This window comes from Xyrauchen texanus, chromosome 38 (genome assembly GCF_025860055.1).
Source record: "Xyrauchen texanus isolate HMW12.3.18 chromosome 38, RBS_HiC_50CHRs, whole genome shotgun sequence".
In the NCBI taxonomy this organism is placed as follows: domain Eukaryota; kingdom Metazoa; phylum Chordata; class Actinopteri; order Cypriniformes; family Catostomidae; genus Xyrauchen; species Xyrauchen texanus.
Genome location: NC_068313.1, coordinates 27490801 through 27512197, shown reverse-complemented (window position 1 = coordinate 27512197; position 21397 = coordinate 27490801). Strand labels below are relative to the sequence as shown.

The following is a 21397-nucleotide window of genomic DNA, read 5'->3' as shown; positions in this document are numbered from 1 at the left end:
GTTTCTTTTCCATGCATACACTCATCCACAGCAATGTTACACTCACAGATTTCCCAGCATGCGCAGGGATTGGAAGGTGTTCTCCGGCAAACTCTTGATGAGATTTGCTCTCAGTGATCTAGAGAACAGCAGGAGACAGAAGAGGAGACAAAAACCCTTAATGGCGCTTTGTAATTTGGAACTCTATCAACAACAGCTCTGTGATTGTTTCCGTTGTCAAAACTGGTCATCATCAGCTAGGGTTTGAAATAAAACTAGGGTCCACAGCACCCAACTTTCAGGGGAAGAGAGAGAAAACAAGGGGTACTTCAGGGCAGATGCAGTAGTCCAAATAAGTATTTGGACCCTTAAGCCACTTTAAAAGAAAAATATTTCATAAAAATATATCTGTTTCTGTAGGTTTAAAAATAAAAACAACAACAATAAAATCTGCTGTTATGAAAAATATTTGCTATACTCTTTCTGGTTGTGAAACTTTAGTGGAACATGTCCATAATACATGTTATGAACTACATATTGTGAATGTAAGGATAACTGGCTTCATACTCTACATCCACTATAATCACATTCAGACCAGTTGATTAAATGTCACTGCAAAAATAAGACAGAAAAGTTGATTGCAAAAAAGGTTAGGTAGCATTATTTGTTTGCAGATGCCACTTGAATCGATATTTTGTTATTGAGTGCAATGACATTCTGACATTTTAAAGAGTGACTTGAGTGTCCAAATAATTTTTGGGATCACCTTGTCTCCTCTGAGTCTAAAATTGTTGGCTTTTTTTACAAGCTGAGTAACAGCATGTGCTATGGAAATAGATCTGTGGAAAATGAGTTCAATGATAATAATAATAAAAGAAACAAATTCAGATGCATTTTAATAACTAATCATAATTGTAATAGCAATTGCTTTTGTTTTGATTTATACTCATTAATTTGTATATTAGATAGACAGACAGACTTCTCCAGCTCTTAAAGAACACTGTATTTTGTTAATACTCACAGTACAGTAAGATGCTCACAAGTGAGTAAAGTGGACAAGCCCAGTGTCTTAACATGGTTCCCATTGAAGTCCCTTTAATAGAGCATGTCAGAAAGCGTGTTGACGAGGAACATTCATAATACATAAAATTACTGAGCAGACAAATTTCCCTTAATCAGTGAAACATAAACACATTAATAGCATATTGACCTGTACTTATTACATATATACAGGATATTAAGAAGTAGAATGCATTACTAACTGAGCACATACTATTCCTGTACTACACATAGACGATAACAAGAATTAACCCAAGATTTCAATTGCACAGCATTTAAATCTGGCAGAATTTTTGAAGTGCATGTCCCAAGAAAGTCCTAAAAGTGGTAAAAATGCACTATGGGTCTTTGACAAAACTTAATAATGTTCACATTTTCTTTACTTTTCTTTAAATTATGCAAGATAAGGGATGTTTTCATTAGATAAGTCATTAGTATCATTAGTGAGTCAATCTGTAATTATCTGTCTCTATTAGCTGTGTATTCTCTGACTAAGCACTGTGCAATGTAACTGCACAGCGTTATTTCCTTTCAATGTTTCTCCTTTAATATCTATTTTTATTCTTTGTTCATTTTAAGCCATTTTTCGTTTATTCTTTATGCTTTCAAGTCCGTTTTATAGTAAATGAACATCAATGGTTTTAAACGTGACTTGTAAATGTGACTTTGTTTCTCTAATGACAATATAAAACACATGGAATTACAACTGTGTACCATATAATCGGGTTTGAAATGTTTAGGTTTCAGATTGACAGTTAGTGTTGGTTTAAGATAAGGATATCTGTTTTGTTCACCTCTCGTTTATCTTTTAGTATACTATTGGTCAGGTTTAGGTTTAAGTTTTAGGTTTGGAAAGGAAGTTTTACTCATTAAAACCTCTATCTAATATTCTCTTTAAAACTATGTCTTTTTACAACACCATTTCACTTGCTTTTGGTGCCCGCCGCTGGACATTTCACTTGGAAACTGCAGCCAAAGTGTAATAAGGCACGTAATTTCATTTTTTTACATTTTGCCATGTTTACGTAATGTTCACGAGATCAGGCTGCGATTTTGAATGAATAAAGCTCTGAAGGTGGGAATGTAAATAAGCAAAGAACTTAAAATAAAATTTTAAAAAAATGGCTTTAAAGAAAGTTTTAATGAAAGGGTGGAAACAATTAAAAAAATATTTGAAATGACTGTTTACTGGTACATCAGCTTTTTTCATAACAATACATTTTAAAACAATATTTCAGTCATTAATTTACTTAAAATCACTTTAAAAAGTATATTTTATTTTATATTTCATCCAAGGTTTTAAGAACTAGATCCTGCAAATATTTATATAAACTGAAAGTAACAAGGTTTTCAATAACTTAATTTTAGATTTTACCCTAATTAATTATTTTTCAGAATTTTACTGTCCTCCAAATCTTGAATGCTTGCTTACATCCTTGATGTCCTTTATTCATAAACATGCTGTGTTCCATGTACTTATGAAAGACATAATAGTATGTATTTGTTTGTCTAGTTCTCTTAATAGGTCTGTTTAAGTAGACAAAATGTTTTTCCTCTGTCAATCTCTGTTAAACTCAAAATGTTTTTGTCAAGTACAGGATCATGCAAAGACCTGAGTCAGGACAGATACACGGAGTAAAAGAGAACTGGATACTTACAGCCAGCTGAGTAAGGGCATATGGGCACAGAGTCTGGCAGAGGGGAGCTGCTCCAATGAGGTATTCACCATTGACCTACAGACCATTAGGCGTGAGTCACAGTCCAACAAACATCATTACCTGTTAGCACACACCTTGTCTAATGCATTTTAAACTTAAGTGTTTTAAATAATTCAAAAAGCAACATCAATATTTTTTAAGCTTATGTGAAGAGACATGGATGGAAATATAACTTCACATGCAAATTATGGCATTTATTTAACAAAACCAGGAAATGAACCAGTGCATCACTTAATAAAGAAAATTGTATAAATAGAGACACTTACAGGAAAAAGAGGGAACTCAGGCCAGTCAATGTGTTTGCTGTGATTGTTGCTATATGATTGTCATCCAAAATTCTAATAATGATTAAACAAGAATAATTAAAACCTGAAAAACAATTGCAACAACCACCCACCCAGCCAAACTAATGGACTGATACATTTAGCTGCTTTTCCATATTTCCCTTTGAAATCATCTGGTTTGAGTAGATATGATGCTGTACAATTTTAAATGCAAAAACTTTTAATGTACCAACACATTACAAATATATACAATTATTTTCAATATGTACTGTGATTTTCGTTTAAGATACAAATGCAAAATTAGTCTTCGTAACCTGATTATCTTAACTTGGTAAAAATGGGCCAACTACAGCTTTAGAAATGCAGAAACATTATTTTATAGATTTTAAGTAAGCATCTAAATTATTTGCCTTTGAATGAATTTTAGTGCTTTATTTATGTCTATATGAGAAGCATTTGAGCAGTAGGTGCATTTATATTATTTTTATGTCAACTACCCATTTACTGCTTGTTGTTCTTGTGTTGTTAGTTGTACTCACAACCACTTGAGTTTATGAAGGTCACTGAACACTCCAGGAGGAAGCAGAGAAATGCAATTTTGGCTCAATGATCTACAACACAAGATGAAGCAATTATTGTCTTTATCTTTCCCTATCGCCACTTCCCTTCTGCACATGAAACAACTGAAAAAGAAAAAAAAAGTTGGAAAACTGTCTGAACTGTAAATCCTTACCAGTACTTTATTGAAGGGGGGTGTAGTTTTGGGGAAGCTACTTTGAAACTGTATCTTCTTAAGCTACAAGTTATTCATAACTTCAATGTGTTAAACTACAGTCAAGCTGCTCTATCAGCTGCTCTTTAAAATAGTATATTTAGTTGCACTACAAGTTGTTCAAACAAATCTGCCAACATTAAAGCTATTTAACGATTTGTTTTTTTAAATATACCCTTTAGATTTAATTTGTGTGATATTTAACAACTAGTGTCATAACATAAAATGTAACATATGCATTTACACTAAATATAAACTAATAAAACTTGAAAACAACTTATTTGAGTCAAAAGTAGTGATAGCACCAAAAAAAAAAAAAAAAAATGAAGGCAAAGTCCCATTAAAGATCAATTGAATTAGTGAATCATTAATATTAAGTACTTCATTTACTTGAACTTGAACAGTCCAAACAAACTGACTTACTAAAATGAACTGGAGTTTACAAAATCTAAATCTAACTAAATCGTTACTTTCCGAAAGAACCAATTCACTTAAATTGTTTGGATTTTCCAGCTCCTCATGAAAGAGAGGTGGCAAATATAACATTTTGTGACATGACACCACTACTTGTTGGAAAATGTAGCTTGAAAAGGTACACTATTGTGAAAATAGCTAGCTGAGCGACTGTCATGCTAAAATGTAGTTAAGTAGGCATCGCTACTTTAGTTATTTCCGACACGAGTCTCCATCTGTTGTTAGTTTGTATTGTGCAAAATAAACACACTTACAGCTTTTGCAGCTTTTATAGACCACTAAACGCCTGAATGGAAACTGTGCCAATGCAATTATCCTGGAGAAATCTGTGGGAGGTAAAAAATAAATCTGCAATTTGGGCAACAAGTGGATGTTTCACAGTGTAGTGGACCCCGTCCTAATGTTGGCCAAACTCTCTCTCTCCATTGCATTATTATCAACATACACAGCGAATTACACAAAACACTCGTTACAACTAACAGTAGACAAATATATAGACTTATGTCTTTTTTGGAGGGATTGTTTAACAAATTAGTGAACTTTATATACGTAAAACTCAGATGATCCATACAAACGTGCTCGTTCTCCAGTATATTACTGCCTTAAGGTGCGTACACACTGCCAGCGACATCGCGCGCAACAGCGACTCAATACCATTCATTTTCAATGCGAGCACAGCGACTTCCGGCGACACGAGCTGTCGCGACCGTTGGCGCTAGATGTGGGCGTGTCCAGCGACGCGACAAAGTTGAGAAAAGTTCAACTTTGGAGCGACTAACGGAAGCGACAGCCAATAGGAGAGACGACGGGAGAGCTCACGTGTCCCTTCTCTCTCTCTCTCTCTATCAAGACGGATGAAAGGCTAATTCTTGCTGTTAGACATTTCCCAGTGCTCTATGATATGTCTCTTCCCACGTACAAGGACATTTTTAAGAAAAATACTGCGTGGAAAGGTGTATCTGAGATCGCGGGGATTTTATGGACCCAGAAAGACCGGCATTTGCATTTTCGCCGGAGATAAACAGCCGCTATGGCAAACAGCACGCCTTGTTTCTCATTCATCTTTGATATAAAGCATTTTATGTACTGATTCCATTTATATTTAGTCTTTTCCCTCCAAAATGTTTGTTTTTAGTGGCAAGAAAAGAGATTCGCTGTCAACAGCAATGGAATGACATCCGTGAATGTCATTTATAAACGTTACTAGGCAACCAGTAGTGTGAACACCCACTAGCGACGTCACCGCCAGCCACTGGCGACTTGTAGCGACAAAGTCGCTGGCAGTGTGTACGCAGCTTTAACCAGTATAGCTACGGAGACTGTAAGACCCGTCAACATAAGAGTCCCTCCTTAGCAACAGAAGTAGCGCAAACCTTATACATAATTAAACTTAGAAAAATAAAAAAAAATGTATACAAAAACAAATTATAAGATTAATTACAATCAGGTCTGTTACACTCCCACCAAATTATAAATGCTTTTCAAACATGAGTAATTTTCCCTTACAATAACACTTGTGTCTGTAAAGCAAAGTAAAGTCCTTTAAAAGATTTGTTCACTCTGCTTCCAATAATAAGACCAACTTCTGAGCTGGTCTCTCTACTATTGAGACCTTGTTTAGCCATTCTCCTTTCTTGTTCAGTTTTTTGTCACCAAGTGCTATTGTGGCTTTTCTTACTAGTCCATCTGGGCAGGGCCGTATCAAGACAGTGTGGTGCCCCTGGGCACTATACCTCAAAAGGCCCCCCAATCACACAAGACATAATCAAGGTGATTTCTCAAATGTAATTTCCTAACTTGTCCAACTACATACATGTAGGCAAATGAGCAGTGAGCACTATATTCAAATGTCTCAATTTATTAATACTACCATTAAAACACATTTGATTTTTAATCAATGTAGAATGTGTAACTTAAAAATAAACAGATTTGTGTGTGTGTGTGTGTTTTGTTGGGTGACAGTTGTAGGTTACAGTTTGACAAGAGTTTAGAGTGTGACAAAAGCACTTTGTTGTGTTTTATTGCGAGTGTACACGAATATAAGTAAACACTTTGCAGTTTGAATGATGTCCTGTATGAACAAAATGACGGAGTATGTTTTTATGTTTGATCGCGCCCACGGCTCTCTCTCTCTCACGTCACACACACACACACACACACACACACACACACACACACACACACACACACACACACACACACAGTTCGATCGTGACCACGGCTCTCTCTCTCTCACGTCACACACACACACACACACACACACACACACACACACAGTTCGATCGCGACCACGGCTCTCTCTCTCTCTCACACGCACACACACAGTTCGATCGCGCCCGCGCCTCTCTCTCTCGCTCTCTCTCTCCACTGATCTATATAATGACATTCTATAATAGATCAGTGTCTCTCTCACACACACACAGTTCGATCACGCGCGCGCACACACAAACACACACACACTCCAGCATTGCATTCTTGATCAGACTGTTCATTATGCGAAATAGAGCGATATGTATCGCTATTTAGTTTTATTTATTTTTATACCGTGTATTCTCCGTGTAAATTCGTGCACCGAGACGTGACGCCCGTACCGTTTCGGTTCAATACGAATAACTTACATGTACCGTCCCACCCCTAATATTTACCTTCATTAATGTCCTCTTCCTCACCCGAAGTCTTCCTCGCTCCTGTCTCCCCCAAGGACAAGGAGAATATCCTCATTCGCCTGGCGGTCATCGCCGACGCCCTGACTAACATTAGCAGCTGCTGCATCTCCCCGCTAGCAGCGCCAGCGTGTCAGACTTAGTGCTGCTGGTGTCTGCAATTCCAGTGTTCTCCCAAAAACTAGTGATCTAACAAAAAAATTGTCGATCCCTGGAACATGTTTTATTGTAGCTAAACGCCTAGCGTCCTTCTCTTTCTTTAATCTTCTTTTTGCTAAACCACTCAATTGCCGTCTGTCCATTTTGGATTTTGATTCATTTTCTGTAGCCGTTAAAAAATGACACATTTGCGCTGTACTTGTTGTGGACCAACTCAACTCTGACAGATTGGGGAGGGGGAGTGATAGTGGTCATGTAATCTTCATTTATTTATAATTTATTATTATTATTATTATTATTGTTAAATTAGTGTTCATAAACAAGTTATGTATGGTCTTTCAAGAATTTCAAGTTAATAATATAACAATTTACGAAAAATATTTTTAAAGCTTGTGTCATGTGGTGCCCCCTAGTGGTTGTGAATGGTTGGTGCCCCTGGCCACTGGCCCAAGTGCCCTTATGGATAATCCGGCTCTGCATCTGGGCTAGTTACAGTGTCTATGATCCTTCAGTCTTCACTCATTTCTTGGTCGTGTCTAATCTGCATCTATGACCACGTCACCAATTTGAAAATTCCTTTTTGTAGCATGCCAGCATTGTCTAGCATGTTGTGATTCCATTGTTTGGGTGCTGTGCTCTTTACTCTTTTTTTTCCATCTACTCCAAAAATTGTCAGTAAGGTACTGCACCCTTCTCCATCTCTTTTTCCCATATATGTCTTCTCTTATGAACTTTCTTGGCTGTGGAGGCTTTCATGGTAATCAGATGATTAGGTGTGAGCGGTTCTACTGTAAGGGGGCGACTATTAAATATTGCCATGGCTTCATAAAACAAAGTGCGTAGTGAAGCATCATTGAGCCTGCCTGGAATGAGGGGGATTCATAACAAGTGACCTCACTGTTTATCTGCCTGTTTATCACTGTTTATCTGCAAGAAAGCAGTGAGTCTTTCTGGGTCAAGTTCCTGTAATGCTGAGTTCAGTTCATTCTTTGCGCCTATGATATTGGTAGATTGGACACACCTGATCTGCCGAAATGTGCCACGAATTGCAATAAAGAACCATAGACTGTTGATAACCGCATCTGTGGACATATCTTCTAACATTTCTATACGAATGGCTCTTGAACAAAAAGCAAGTTAGAAGCAGACCATACCATTTGTGCTGTTTTCTTCCTTATTTTGTCATGAAAGGACAAAAGCAATTTATACCGCAATGTACAAAGGTCTACACATTCTGTAGGGAGATCACTCATCCTCTGCCCCTCAACAGATTTTCTCAGCCTTCTACAAGTTACACAGTTAAAAATGTAAGATGTGATAGCTCTGTTTATTCCAGGTATCCAATAGCCTCAAGATCAAATTTCATTAACTGTGAAACCCTTTCCTTGATGCTTTACGCGTTCGTGATAGTGTGCAATTATCAACTTTGTTACATGATGATCTTTAGGAAGGATCAGTGGGTGCTTGAACGAGTGAGCGCATGATGAGTGGCTTAATCTTCCTCCCACCTTGATCATACCATCCGTATCTATGAAGGCATCCAGGTGATGAAGTTTATTATAACCTGGAAGTTGTTTTCCTTGACTCAGGACATCTATTTCTTTCTGATATACTTGTTTCTGCACTCCCTTTAGAATCAAGCATTTTGCATCCTCTTGTTCACTTACAGAAGCCGGTGAATTAGTTTTATCTTTCTTAATCCATCTCAAAAGGCGTGCAATGGCTTTGACAGCATTAGACCACAACTAGAACTTAAACAAATGGTCTACAAGATCTTTACTTTCTGTGGTTCCTGTTAGAAACGTCTGAATTTGTTTTACTTCTGGATCTTCTACTCAGAGTTCTGGTACAACATTTGAGGTCACTATTTCTTTCTTCCACAAGAATGAGGCACCAGAGAACCAGTTAGATGAGAGCAACTCCTTTATTATTCTTCCTCTTGAAGCATGGTCTGCTGGGTTCTCATCTGTTGTGAGTGACGTACAGCCATTGTTTGGGTGCTGTGCTTTGGCATACTTTTTGGACTCTATTGGCAACAAATGTATGAAAAATGCAGGCATCATTATTTATGTATCCAAAGACCACTTTTGAGTCTGTCCAGAAACATTAATTGACATTGGTGAGGTCAAGCTCTTTTCTGAGCATACTGTTCATTCTGACTGATACCTGTTATGTATACCTTGTCTTGTTTCACTGTTGCCCTTTTGTTTGCCATTTTTGTCACTTTTGCACTCCTTAGTTTTCACTTTTGTCCCTTGTTTAACTCCATAGTCTCCTTGTTAGCGTTCGTGTTCCCTGTCATTGTTTTCACCTGCCCTTGTTAATTTGCCTTTGGTTTCTGTTAATCACCTTGTCATCTAGTTTGTGTTCTGTTTGTTCATTGGCCCCTTTGTCCCATGTTTTTGTATTTATATCCTGGTTTTTGGTTCAGTCCTTGTCTGTCATTGAATGTTTGTGAATGCTGTTACCCTGGTCGGTGTTCCCTGCCCGAGTTCTCTATTTATGTTTATTTCCCCACTGAGGGTTTTCCTTTGTGTTTTTGTGAACAAAGTAAGCTGCATTTGGATCCTCAACCTTCGTCTGCCTTCATTGCCTTACATTAGTGACAGAACAACAGAACACCATGGATCCAGCGGTCTTACATGCCAGATACCACCTGCTCTGCCTGAGGCAAGAGGACCGTCCGATTGAGGCCCACGTCTGCGACTTCCTTGGTCTTGCGGCTGTTGCGGACTTCCCGGACACCTCCCTTGTGGTCTTCTTCAGGGAAAACCTGAGTGGCTGGCTGAAGGAGCGGCTGCCGCTGGCATCACGCGGCTGGACTCTCCGCGACTTCCTGGCGTTGACCTTATTGTTGTGCGGCTCCCTGTTCACTGTGGGCCATGCTGGGAAGGACCCTACCTCCCCACCTACTGTGGAGACTCTTCAGCCGTCCCAGGCTCTCCCTGTTACGCCTGCCCCGGTCTGCGAGCCTGCGCCCACGCCTGCCCCGGTGTGCGAGCCTGCGCCCACGCCTGCCCCGGTGAGCGAGCCTGCGCCCACGCCTGCCCCGGTGAGCGAGCCTGCGCCCACGCCTGCCCCGGTGAGCGAGCCTGCGCCCACGCCTGCCCCGGTCTGCGAGCCTGCGCCCATGCTGACCAGGAACAGCGTCCCAGCTTCGCCAGTCGCATCAGCCCGGAGGAAGAGGAGAAGGGGAAAGGTCTCGGCTCTCCAGCCTCCGCCTGCCGCAGCCCCGTCCCCTAAACCCCTCTTGGCTCTGCCCTCAGCGCCCAGCGAACCCAAGCCGGCGCATACCACGGTAACCCAGCCAGCGCCTCGACCGTCCCTCGACCGTCCCTGAGCCAGCGCCAGTCGCCTCGACCGTCCCTGAGCCAGCGCCAGTAGCCTCGACCGTCCCTGAGCCCCGCCTTCTGAGCTTCCCAGTGCCCCGCCTTCCGAGCTTTCCAGGATTCCTCCTCCCGAGCCTCCCAGGGCTCCGTCTCAAGTCTCTCGAGTCTTCCAGGGCTCCTCCTCCCGAGCCATCCAGGGCTCTGCCTCCCAAGTCTCGAGTCTTCTAGGACTCCGCCCCTCAAGCTTCTCGAGCCTACCAGGGCTCGGGCCTCTCGAGCCTTCCAGGGCTCTGCCTCCCACGGCTCTGCCTCCCACGGCTCTGCCTCCCACGGCTCTGCCTCCCACGGCTCTGCCTCCCACGGCTCTGCCTCCCACGGCTCTGCCTCCCACGGCTCTGCCTCCCGAGCCTCCCACGGCTCTGCCTCCCGAGCCTCCCACGGCTCTGCCTCCCGAGCCTCCCACGGCTCTGCCTCCCGAGCCTCCCACGGCTCCGCCTCCCGAGCCTCCTACGGCTCAGCCTCCTACGGCTCCGCCACCCGAGCCTCCTACGGCTCCGCCACCCGAGCCCCTATCCTGCGGCCACCACCCAGGACTCCCAGGCCTCCTGCACCTGTCCTTGCCCTGAGGTCAGCTCCCAGGCCTCCTGCACCTGTCCTTGCCCTGAGGTCAGCTCCCAGGCCTCCTGCACCTGTCCTTGCCCTGAGGTCAGCTCCCAGGCCTCCTGCACCTGTCCTTGCCCTGAGGTCAGCTCCCAGACCTCCTGCACCTGTCCTTGCCCTGCGGCCAGGCCCCAAGCCTCCTGAACCTGTCCTTGCCCTGAGGCCAGCTCCCAGACCTCCTGAACCGGCCCTTGGCTCACAGCCATCTCCCAGGCCACCAAAACCGGCCTCTATCCTGTGGCCTCCTCCTAGGCCCCCTGAGCCGGCCCTTGCCTTATGGCCAGCTCCTGGGCCATCTAAACCTGTCCCTGCCCGGTCGATACCTCCCTGGCCCCCTAAACCTGTCCCTTTGTGCCCCCATAGACTGCTTGCCTGTCCTCTCGGCCTCCTTGGACTGCCTGTCTGCCACTCGTTGCCCCCTTGGACTTCCTGCCTGCCCTCTGTGCCCCTTGGACTGCCCTCTTGCTCTTGTGCCCCCCTGGTCTGCCTGTCTGCCCCTGGTGCCCTCATTTTGTTTTTTGTGAGTTTTTGTCCTTGTTTTTTTTTTTCTTTAGGATCATCTGGAATCCGATCCTTTGAGGGGGGCTCTGTTATGTATACCTTGTCTTGTTTCACTGTTGCCCTTTTGTTTGCCATTTTTGTCACTTTTGCACTCCTTAGTTTTCACTTTTGTCCCTTGTTTAACTCCATAGTTTCCTTGTTAGCGTTCGTGTTCCCTGTCATTGTTTTCACCTGCCCTTGTTAATTTGCCTTTGGTTTCTGTTAATCACCTTGTCATCTAGTTTGTGTTCTGTTTGTTCATTGGCCCCTTTGTCCCATGTTTTTGTATTTATATCCTGGTTTTTGGTTCAGTCCTTGTCTGTCGTTGAATGTTTGTGAATGCTGTTACCCTGGTCTGTGTTTCCTGCCCGAGTTCTCTAATTATGTTTATTTCCCCACTGAGGGTTTTCCCTTTGTGTTTTTGTGAACAAAGTAAGCTGCATTTGGATCCTCAACCTTCGTCTGCCTTCATTGCCTTACATTCGTGACAATACCACGGCTGCTGTCCACTTTAATCTCGGTATTGTAGTAATTTTTGATGGAGTAACACAGGCTTTGCCAATGAGTAAAGTACAATGAATCTCATCTATCTCATTGATCATACTTGGATAAGAACACTGAACATAACCACAGGTACTTGCATCAGAGAAATTATGTATTTCTGTTTTTACAATCTTACCGAATTCAGCAGGTACATAACATCGTGGTATGTTCACCTTCTCCAGATTGACAAAGTCGTTCTGCCATCTCTCCCACTGTGGGCTAAGTGCCGGGGAAATTGAATCATACCAGCCTGTACCTTAGCGACACATTTCTTGCATGATCCTCTAACCATTGAGAACATATTGAGCTACAAAGGATCATATGAGGCAACAGTTGACAATATGCCCCGATGTGTTGTAGGTTGACCCTTTAGTGGGATATGGAATTTGAAGCCATCAACATTGTATGTTCCAATGAATTCCCAAATCTCTCGAGTGGCAAGTTATTGAAGGTAAGTTCCTTTGTTTCAAAGTTTACAGCACGTTCTGATGCTGGTATCCTTTGCAGAACAGTGTTGTCATTTGATATAAACTTGTGAAGTCAATGTCCACCTTTTGCAAACAACTCCCGCACTTCCTTTGCCAACTGAATGGCCTTTCCCACTGTCTCTACACTTGTGACATACCATCATCAACATAACAGTATTTTCCGATGAATTGAGCACCTAATGAGTGTGACTGACTATGCTCACTGGCTAGATATCTTAGTCCATAGTTTGCACATCTGGGCGACGGTATTGCACCGAAAAGATGCACTTTCATTCAGTGATCTTGAAGAGTTGAATTTTTGTTTCCGTTTTTTCACCATAAGAAGCGCAGTTAATCCTGGTCATTTTTCTTGGACATGGAACTGGTGGAACATTTTTTCAATGTCACATATTACAGCTATAGGATGCCTTGTGAACCAAACAAGGACACCTGTGAGATTGTTTATCATGTCTGTTCATGTTAACAAATATTCTTTGAGACATGTGCCTTTAAATTTCACGGAACAATCAAATACGACCCCTAGCTTGTCTGGATTTTTTGGATGATAGATGCCATGATAAGGTATGTACCACTTCACCATCAGTTCCATCATTATTCACTGTTTCTACATCACCTTTCTCAATTATCTCATTCATGCAAGTAATGTAGTCTGTCTTGTATATCTCATTTCTACAGAACTTCTTGTTCAAATTATTGAGTCTGACTTTGGCAAGCTCTCTGTTGTCAGGCAAGTATGGCCTTTGTTTAAAAGGAAGGGGCATTTCATAATGTCCTTGAGCATTTTTATTTATGCCTTCTTTAAGTTTGTCTAGGAACACGATATCATCTTGAGAGATTGTCTTATCATCTGCTTTGACATCCTTAATGTCTGACTCGAGTACATGGATTGCATCCACAGGTGTCAAAGCTGGTATCTCCTTTATGGCTATTCTGTGACAAAGACTAACTGCTGTTGATGCCTGGTGTGGAGCAGCCCACAATACTCCATCCTAAGTCTGTTAGAATAGCATAATGTTCTCATCCTTACCTAGTATGATTGCCTGGGAGCTAGCACTCTAGGATAGTTGTAGCCGATTAGTAAACCTACTTCACAACTGAGAAGAGGTGGCATTTCATCTGTTATTACCTTCAAGTTCTTTGCCATTTCTTGTGTTGGTATGTGATCACGATTGACAGGAATACACTCCTTGGTGTATACTGGAGGAAGATTGAAATGCACTGAGGAATTGTACCCTCTCACATGAAGATCAGATACTCATTTACTTTTATCATATTGTCTCCCATCATGGTGGTAAGTTTGAGTTTTATTGGGTGAGTATCCACTTGCAGTGCGTTACTAATTTCTTCATCAATAAAAATAGTGTCACTCTGAGTGTCTAACAAAGCATAGTCAAGCTGTTCATTGGATGGATTTTTCACAGACGACACCCATACAGGAACAATCATAGATGTAATGACTGAATGACCTTCTCTTGTGATATTAAGAAACATGGCATCCGTAGTCGCATGTGCATGCTCATTGCTTACCGTAGACATTGGTTGTTTTCTGTTTCCATTATTCTTATAGTTGTAATCATGAAGACATGTGGGATGTTGCAATTATTTGCATACATCACATGTGTAACGACTGTGACATTCCTTAGCACAGTGACCTCATACCCCCATAACAGAGTTTATTGTCTTTGACATAGGCCCTTCTGTCTTTCAAAGACTTCTCCATGAATTTTGGGCACTTACAAAGTTGATGATTGTTATTTTGACACAGCATGCATGGCGCTTTTAATTGACCTTTAGCCATTGTTTGTTTATCATGGTTTACAGTTGTTTGAGTTTTAAAGACAATTGCCTTGTTTCTTTTGGTTTCCTTTGAGATTCTTCTCTCATGAGGTGACTCGCGTGAATGAAGAGCATGTAAAGAAGTGATAGGATTACACACAATTTCTGCTTCAGTTGACATGAAATTTACAAAGACTTGAGAGCTTGGAAATTCCTTGCCGTCAATACGAGATGTTGTGACCTGGTATGCTGCCCAGTCAGGAAGTTTCTTTACCAGCTTTTGGTTCTCTTCACAATCGTTTAGTATTTCCAGGCCTTTAACATAAGGTATGGCTTGCAGACAGGCATATAAGAAGTCTGTTCGTCGTCAGCCAAGCCAACAAAAGCATTTCTTCTTTATAGATACTACTTCAATACCTGAAATAACATAAATTAAACAGTTATTTAGTTTTTAGGCTACACAACTAATCTAGTGCTTGTTATCCAGTGCAGATCTGCTAAGTCTTTTAAAAGGCTCATTAATCAGACAGCAACAAAGAGAATCCAAGTTTTAATGGTGTGCTATAAAAAACTGCCAATATTGAGATTAAAAAGCAGCAGCAAGCTCTAATGAAGGTAACCATGGCCTCATCATAAAAACTTCACCGGATTCAAAAGAAACGTTAATCAACAGTTGAGTTTTGGTAAATGTCAGCTCCAAGAACCAATTGCGTTTTGTGTCATAGAAACAGGGCATTAGAAGTGACCGCTCCATTATTCAAGCCTCTATGCAGATTTGTTGTCTCGGTGGCCGTGTAAAAACATCTCCCTAAGATCAATGAAATAAAAGTTGCAGCATGCATTTTGAGGAGGTCTTAGGAACTCAATTAGTATGCATGCACAAGACAACAAAAATACAACCAACAGAGTAGCAGATAACCAGGATACAAAAAAGTGATATACTCTATGTAATATACACACACACACACATAAATATATTGTAGAACCCTCACGGGAAGGAGGACAGGAAACGAAGGTTCCAGGGAAAAAGGTAAGGGTTTTAATGTCTGTCTCAAAAAAATAATTATAACAAAAGCAACACACAATAACATAAGCGCAGTGGGTTGGCTTGTTCTGGTCCAGTCCCTCTGCTCTGCGGCCGCTGGCTTTTCACCGCTCTCCTCACTCTACTGCAATTAGAGACAGGTGTTAGTCATAATTTGGCCCAGGTGTGAGCGCCCTTACCGCTTCTCTCTCCCGGACGGGCGCTTGACCACGCCCCCGCTGCCACATATATATATATAAGCAATATCACATAAGCAAAAGTATGATATGGCCCTACATCAGCACTGCTGTGATTCGGCCGCAGCGTGAGAGCCGATGTAATCACAGCAGTGCTGATTTAGGGCCATATAGCATGATTGCGAGTGTGATATTGCTTATATACAACAATTCAATGAACAAGTAAATTTTTTTTAAATTAGGAAAAACTGAGTTCGGTCATAAAAACGCATTTGTGCATGGAACAACTTTCTTACGAGACTTAATTAAAAAAATGTCACTTCAGAAATAGTATAACGGATTGTGCTGTTTCGAATAGGGTGTGTGTGTGTGTGTGTGTGTGTGTGTGTGTGTGTGTGTGTGTGTGTGGAGAGACTATTTGCACCACTAAAACGGCTGTGTCTCGTTGGAGAGACTGCATGCTAGTAAGGACACATCCTTTCAAAGCTGCAGTGTTCTGAGCGTCCTCGTTTAAACAAGACGGTCTTCATAGTACAAACGTAAATAGAACGTAACATGGTTGCTATGACAGCAGGCCACTCTAACAAGTGCGAGCACTTTGAGTGAGAAGAGAACAGAAGCTCCTTCAGAATGGAATGTATGAGGTACATTTTAGGGGAGTTATCAAGATGTAAAGAGAAAAGAAAATAGATTTTACACGTGTACTTTTAGTCTAATGCTTTATTTTAATTATATATTAATATAATTATACATATTATATACTCTGCACCCATCTACTGAGGTACTTCAACTTGGGAATTAACATTCCTTGCATTTTAACATCATATTTATGGGCAAATTGGCTTTTTTTTTTTTTTTTTTTTTTGGACATTTCCGTTGAAGCAAATAATTGTGGGTTGTGAGGCCCATGAAGGATACACCAAATGAATCTTCCGAATTCCCGTGAATCAAGGCTGCATTCAAAGTGTCCTACTCGCTTTTCTGAAACGAGACAGCTGCGACCTTCGGAGGACGTAGCCTTCCAAACGAGATACAGCCTACATCAACAACTCCTTTTAGACCCCTTTCACGCCGTTCGGTGGGATTAAATGGGCTAATGACAGTGTAGATTACGGTTCTAGCATCTTCTGCAGTTCTATAGTGTAAAAGAAGAAAAAGAAAGTGCTTAAAATGCACACCGTTTCTCTTAATTATATACACAAAACAAAAAAGATTTTTGCAGGTTGTTCACTCGAATTCAAATTAACTTAAAGAAACACAATTCTAGAACATTTTGTCTTAACTTAAATTCATTACGTTAAATTCAATAAAATTTGTAAAATGTACATTTAATTAATTTGAGTAAGATCTACATTAATATTTTTGTAGCATTAATGAAACAGGCCAGGTAATTAATTTCCCAGCATGCTTTGCAGGGGACTGGATGGTGTGCACAAATGTTGAAACCAAGTGTTATTTTATGCATTTTTGAGCAAGATAAGAACAGGATGAGTTTTGTTCATGTTTACTGTTCTGTTTTATAATTTTTTTAAAGTAGTGTTTGTATAACATATACAGGAACGAGGCGAGAGAAGGAGGATCTATGTGCAGGTTTTAATAAAGAATTCAAAACTCAACCATGGAAAAAAAACATTACATCTATGAAAGGAAAACAACAGACAAAGACAGAGAACAGGAGGGCAATATGCCCTGTCCCAAATGGCGCACTTCATGCGGACTTTCGGTCTCGTGGACTTAAATTGCGCGTGCTCGCTGAGTCTACGAGTCCGTAGGCCGTCCCATTGAGCATTTTAACGCTCTGAAGTGTGCTCAGCAGCGCCCCCTTTGTACCCTTGAAGCGGTCTTCCGCGAAGCCCGCATAGATCCAGGCTTCACGCACTTCAAGTACCCAGGAGTCCTTGCGAAAGGCCAATCAGACAACTGGTGCGAAGAGCGCTTTCGCTCACAGACAATTGATAACATGGCTGAGAAGAAACTATTTAAGTGTAAGTATCATTATGGTTTTTATGACTGTGTACATTTTACCAGTTGTTACCTACAGTTTATACAAACATTATGGTCATCGACCAGTGGTTGATGTCTCAAACATAGTAATAGCGCGCTGAATAATAGGCTGATCGCATAACGATTCATTATATAGAACTGGCAGGGCTTTGCTGAGTCATATGTAAGTGAAGTATGGATATTTAAACCTGTAAATTAAAAACGACATAAAAAAAACAAGGTACACATAAAAAATATAAAATACACATATATATATATATATATATATATATATATGTATGTATGTATGTATGTATGTATATAAGAAAAAGAAAATTAAACAGTAAATCAAATAATAATGACTTAATGCATTAACGACTTTTGACAAGTTATATGTTTATCTACAAAGTCAATAATATTTACTTGCTTACCCTTTCCTCCGTGCATAACATCAGCATTTGTATGCATGAAAAATAATCTTGTCTTCTATGACGTCGAGCGCATAAATGTGATTTCTCTGCATGGCAAGCCATCTCACAGAAACACAATAGTAAAAACAACAACAATAGGCAGCATATTTCCCCGAACCGAACCTGCAGCTCCTGTCCAACAATAACCACGCTTCACGATCGAGTCTGTCCCAAAAATACTTCTCAATGCGCCCTTGTGGACTTGCGCGAGGGGCCCTATAAGTCTGCACTACATGACGTCACCGAAGTGTGGACTCTGAGGAAGTCCACAAGTCCGGAGTGTGCCATTTGGGACAGGGCCAGAGATACACAAGAACTAACAAGGTGAACAAGACACAGCTGGGATCAATCAAGGGGAACACAGAGAATAGAGACACAACAAGGAAAACACAGAACTTCAAACTAAATGTCTAAATTCTCTAGCGGCCACAAGGGAGAATGTCCCAAGTGTTACAGAGCCCCCATCTAAGGAGTGCCTCCTGACATTCCATAACACATAAAACAAAAAATAGTTAATGGAGCCGTTGGAGGACCCTGAGACAGGTGTAGACCAGGGGACCAGGACGGAGCCAGTGGACAGGGAAGTGGCTTCATTAAGGAAGCAAGGTCTGGCAGCCAGTAAGGTGGAGACTCGGGGGCTAAACATGTTAGGCTGGCATTCCCCACTGAATTTTATCCTGACTTTTGAAAAACATCTTAAGTGACTCTGACATTGTCGATGGGCACAGCATATGATGACAGATATGATGCAGGTTCAAGTGTTGGACTTTGCTGCTTTAGGTAAGACAGTGGTTATTCTTCATTATTCATATTATATCTGCCATCTACCATAATATCTGAGTTACTTTTGAAATAAAGTAACGCATTGCTTTTGTACACCTCTACTGTCCCTGTATTGCGAGAAATCGGGATTAAAATTGTGCAAACTTTGGGGTGGAAAAATAGTGCATGATGGGCATTGTAGTTCTATAGCGTGTGTGGCCACACATAAACATACTGTGTGTGTATATGTATGTATGTATGTATGTGTATATATATATATATATATATATGCGCACACCGGCTGCCAAAAGTTTGGAATAATAATGTACAGATTTTGCTGTTTCGGAAGGAAATTGGTACTTTAATTCAGGACATATAGTCAGGACATTACTGATGTAAAAAACAGCACCATCACTATTTGAAAAAAGGAATTTTTATCAAATCAAGACAGTCCCCATTTCCAGCAGCCATATTCAACACCTTATCCTTGAGTAACCGTGCTAAATTTATTATTATATCAAACACAGTTGAAAACTATTTGATTTGTTAAATGAATCTTAACATTGTCTTTATGTTTGTTTTTGAGTTGCCACATGTATGCAATAGACTGGCATGTGTTAAGGTCAATAATTGCAAAAAAAGAAACAGCTTTCTCTAGAAACTCGTCAGTCAATCATTGTTTTGAGGAATGAAGGATATACAACGCTTGAAATTGTCAAAAAAAAATAAAATAAACTGAAGATTTCACACTGAAGGTGTGCACTGCAGTCTTCAAAGACAAAGGATAACTGGCTCTAACAAGGACAGAAAAAGATGTGGAAGGCCCAGATGTACAACTGAACAAGAGGATAAGTACATCAGAGTCTCTAGTTTGAGAAACAGACACCTCACATGTCCTCAGCTGACAACTTCATTGAATTCTACTCGCTCAACACCAGTTTCATGTACAACAGTAAAGAGAGGACTCAGGAGTGCAGGACTTATGGGAAGAATTGCAAAGAAAAAGCCTCTTGAAACAAAAATAAATAAAAGGTTAGAGTGGGCAAAGAAGCAAAGACATTGGACAACAGATAACTGGAAAAGAGTTTAATGGATCTTGAGCCCACTGAGAATTTGTGGGATCAGCTAGACTGTAAGGTGCGTGAGAAGTGCCCGACAAGACAGTCACATCTATGGCAAGTTCTACAGGAAGTGTGGGGTGAAATGTCACCTGAGTATCTGGACAAACTGACAGCTAGAATGCCAAGGATATGCAAAGCTGTCATTGCTGCATGTGGAGGAATTTTTGATGAGAAATATTTGAAATAGTGTTAGAAGTTCTGAATAAATTTTTTCAAATTGTAATATTTAATTTATCATGTTATTAATGTCCTGACTATACATTGTGTTCAGTTGAATATAACTTTGGTGAATAAACTACCAATTTCTTTCCATAAGGGCAAAATCTGTTCATTATTCCAAACTTTTGGCCGGTGTGTGTGTGTGTGTGTGTGTGTGTGTGTGTGTGTGTGTGTGTATGTATACTGTATATATATATATGCATATCAGAAATTGCTAGTCATACTTACAGGCTCTGTAGTTGTATGTATTTGATGAAAGCCTCATCAGGTAATATTCGAATCTCATTGCTTTTCAAGGACCTGTCCAACAGCAACAAAATGATAGTCACACATTTAATGTCTTTTATTGAGATTAATATTTAAATATTGTTATATTAAAGGTCTCTTAAAGGACTCATACAATGAGGAATACATTTTTCCCTTGATCATTTGAGGTAAAAGAGTTAACCTTACATTGGAAACACACTGTACTTTCACTTTAAGAACTCAAAACTTCTTCCTTAGTCCAAAAAGACCACTTATTATAACTGAGCTGCCCAAAATGTCTAGCTTTTAAATTTGAAATATCAAACACCTGAAACATTTACATATGATCACCCAAATTTACACATCACACAGGTGGAAAATGGTTGAATTAACTAAATCATGCCAGTTTTGACACATTGCAAAATATAATTGTCTTGATGAGTATTTTTTTTTTTCATCTTGTTTTCCTGTTAAAATATCTATACATTCTAAAACAAGATACATTTACTTTAGAAGTGTTAAGAACACTCCCCTCGTTAACCATCAGAGAGCGCCGTCACTCGAGTATTAACTGTTCTTACGAACTACGATTCCCATTATCCTCAGCGGGACTGATTACATTGCACCTGTATCTAATTTTAAGGATTTTTTAAGCACTGCAAACACAGAGTTCAGTGCAAAGTCTTGTTTTTGCCCTGGTTAACAACTGTGAGAGCTATTCTAATCTAATCTAATCTAATCTAATCTAATCTATTCTAATCTAATCTAATCTAGTCTGTCTGTGTCTGTGTTTATACTACAGCCGTGGCCAAAAGTATTCGCAGTGACAAATTTTGTTTCGCAAAGTTTTCTGCTTCAGTTGTTGTGGTGTTGATTCACATTGTTTCTAGATAATCGTGCAGAGTGATCAGATTAATTTTAAATAATTGCA

General features: G+C 40.4%; 1 pseudogene; it reads right to left on the bottom strand.

The window, feature by feature from the left end:
• LOC127631695 (relaxin receptor 2-like) overlaps positions 1-20634 on the bottom strand; it is a 32208-nt pseudogene extending 11574 nt beyond the window's left edge.
• Between the last annotated feature and the right edge of the window lie 763 nt (positions 20635-21397).